Genomic DNA, 3,812 nt, shown 5'->3' on the forward strand with positions numbered 1-3,812 from the left:
ACAAAGTATACATATAAACATCATTTACAAGCGTACATTCGACTACTAATCATTGAATTAAACAACTCCAACAAGTTATAAGAGCAATGATATATATATATAAGAAATCAAACAGTTCATCATAGAGCATATCATCGTATATATATAAGAGTGCATCCTTACCAATAAATATGTAAAAAGCTTACTAAAAATGCAAGAAAACCTCACCCACAAAAGTTTTAGAGAACCTCAATGATTACCTAAATATAGAGTTGCAAAAATAAATTGAAGACATGAGTCAACCACAGGACTACCTGTGACCAGCCGGTCGCTTGGGGCGGTTGGTTGGGCCAAGCGACCACCCCTATTCCAGACTACTTCTAAGTCCGAAATTCCGACTTTTGATCTCCCAATTTTAATCCGATTTTGGGATGATTTAAATTCCAATTTTGTCCTTAAGGAGCCTACAACACAAAAACAAACCTAGACCCAAGAATTCTAATGAATTAATATTCTCATCATGTCCTTCAATCAAATATGTCCTTTATTCGGATGTGAGGATCCTTTTTCGAACATGATCTAATCAAGATCACTGATGGGGAATAGAATCATCACATAAAAACTCACAACCAATCTAAAAATGATGAATCTACACTATTCAAAGAGATGAGGAAAGAATATAGAGAGTGTGAGATCCACCTACCTCCAATTGATGCGCCAAACTAATGAAGGATTGGATCTTCTTCACCAATCATACTTTTCTCACCTTCCAACAAGTGTTTTCTACCTCCTAACCATACACAACAGCAATCCCGAATAGAATAATGAGTAAAAAGATCAAAATTTGCTATATATATGAGATTGGGGGCAAATTAGGATTAAAACCCCCAAAGCAGACCTGGCGGTTGATTGGCCAATCAACCGCTTTAAGCAATTGCCCCTAGTACTTTTCAGTACTTGGGTGCTTTGCTCAAGGGGTTGATCCCCAACTCAAACCTAACCCTATACAACATGTGGGGGTGATCTTACCTTGATTCCGGACATCTTCGATCACACCTTGATTCCAACTGGTGATCCACTTTCCCAATCCATCAGGGTTTCTACAAGTTCTTTGGATTCTCAGCCAGGCAAGTTCTTCATCAACAAAATCCAGATCCATGGACTCAAGGTATGGATCATGGACTTCAATCCGGATACTCCACAACTTATTCCGGCTGGACCTTTAGGTTATCAAACCTGCAATACGGATCCCGAGTTAGAATTACAGGGGTTGTTACAACTAGTCCGTATGCAATTTTCATCCACACTTCTACCAGTTTTATAATCAAACTTGGCCACCAATAGACCACAAAGCTATGAATGGGTATGCTATAAATCATTGATTTAACCAGCTCAACCCTTCCTGCATGGGAGAGCAACTTGTCTTTCCACCCTTGCAGATGATTTTTTATTTTATCCAAAGTAAGCAACAACCTTGTGCAAGTTACCCTCCCTTTGAACAACTCCACCCACATATTTTGTAGGGAATGGATAGCAACCATATGCAACACCTCTACAATCTTATGTTTCCTTTGAGGTGTCATCCCACTTGAGAATAATTTGTTTTTCTCTAGACATATGTTGTCCAAAGGAATTCGGGTACTTGGTCAAGGAGATGGGGCAATTGCACTACTTTTTAGGGATGTCTGCCAATGGATTCTCTGATGGCCTCTATCTCAATCAAGCCAGATACATTAAGGACCTCATTGCAGAGGCCAACATGGATGATTACAAACCAAATCTCACTCTAATCTCCACCAAAACAAATAACAACAAATCTCAACAGATATTGAGTTATTGTGGATTGAAAAAGACTCTACTACAGTAGTGGTGCTCATCCAACAAAAATCCTCCCATTGTGAATGTTATAGCAGTGGAGGGGTCTCAATTGGGTACATGGGTAGCATCGATTGGAAGATTACACATTGTTATAGAGAAACCAACCAGGCTATAGATCACTTAGCTTGCTTATCAGCAAGATTGGAGACTTCAAAGGTGGACATTCCATGCTCCCCTTTGCTACCTAATCAACTATTTTTAGTATTCAAGATATTCTATATTTAGCATCTAAGTGTTTAAATTTCAAGGCAGTATATATCTCTAGGAAATCTAACCATGTGGCAGATCATCTAGCAAGGATGGCGCTCACCTTGAGGGAGGGTAGAGATTGGCCTATATCCTCTACGTGGTTATTAGAGCTCTGCTCGGCCTCGCATTTTTCCTCCGTTGAATAGAATGTTATTTACCAAAAAAAAACCTAACTAGACTGGGATGCATTGGTACACCGAGATCTTGTTTTGAGTAATTTTTTTCCCTCTGTAGTACATGCTTGGCTGGTGGTGGTTTCTTCACCCTAGTTTTTGTTTTCTATTGTGAGGAACCAATGAGGATTGTGTAAAAGGTGCAACTATTGTTGCAGGTTGAGAGTTGCTTGGTTCCTTTGTATGGCATGATCTGAAGTTTATGTTGTATCATTTTTAGCTTTTAGTACAAATGACCTTTAACCCAAAAATATATATATAAACAAATATTATGTGTTTGGTGAACTCATGAATCTGTTTATTTCCAAGCTTTGCATTACAAATGCTAATTTCGTATATGAAAAAATATGGATGAATGTTGGATTTCAAACTTGAAGAGGATGTTTTTCTTTTCTTTCAATTCAACAGATTACATGACAAATGATATACAACCATATAGGTTATATTAATCGATAAACAAGCAGCTATTATTAGGTTAAAAACGGTGAAAAAAACACCTACCACGGTGTTTGGTAGGAAACACTGGCATAATAACGGCATTTTTGGAAAATGCATGCATAAGAATGACACATTTTAACTCCAATAATGAAGTTTATAAGATACCGAAAAATGTTCTAAGAATGACACCACTTTTCAGAGCTCACGTGAAGGGTATTGAAGTATTATAAGACAACAAATTAAATAGAGAAAAAGGATTTATGGGTCACTCTCCGCCCTTAGGTGCGCGTGTGATCTAACTCCGTCCTTGTTGAATGCGTTTCGCCTCATTTCTGGACATTTCTCAGAGGGTCCACGCTCCACACGAAAAAACACCTTTATAGAGCACAGCATTGGATCATTTCCCCCGTGTGTCATATTCCTTATACTTAATTGTTGTTGTGGTTGTTACAACCACTTTTCTAAGAGATTGGATTCGACCCATTCCTTAGCCTGGATGACCTTATCTGTTGCATGTATGACATATGGTCACTTTCCTTTCCCTAGTTCGAATCGAACCTTGTGTTTTCATGCATTTATCTTTTATATTTCTTTCTTTTCTTTGTTGTGTCTGTATTTTCTTTTCAGTTCATTGAATGAAGTTTTTTAGTTTCATACCCAAAAAAAAAAAATGAGAACAATGGGGTTCCGCCGCTCATCGTAGATTTGGCGACATTTGTGCGGCGTTTAGGAAAGTTCTTGGATAGGCCTACAGTGGTATTTAAAGGGACTGCTGTTGACCCTTGCCAGTAATCATAACCTTATCGGAACTAAACGGGGTTAGAGACCGACAGGAGCCTTCGGAGCTAACGGGAGCTGAAAGTCTAGGTAAGTGAAATATGAAAAATAAAAAAATAAAAAGAGTAGGAGAGCAACAATGACAATAAAGAATATGGTAGAAGTAAACGAAGCATCTTAAGAATAACCCTACAAATAGGCCCACACAACGGTTATACTTGCACGTTTGTGTCCTACAATAAATATATCTTTTCTCTGTCAAACTCAATTTAATCACCTCTTTCTTATTGGTGCATCCATCACTTATAAAGGAACACT

This window comes from Hakea prostrata, chromosome 2 (genome assembly GCF_041222555.1).
Source record: "Hakea prostrata isolate BN-2017 chromosome 2, UWA_Hpros_2, whole genome shotgun sequence".
Classification (NCBI taxonomy): domain Eukaryota; kingdom Viridiplantae; phylum Streptophyta; class Magnoliopsida; order Proteales; family Proteaceae; genus Hakea; species Hakea prostrata.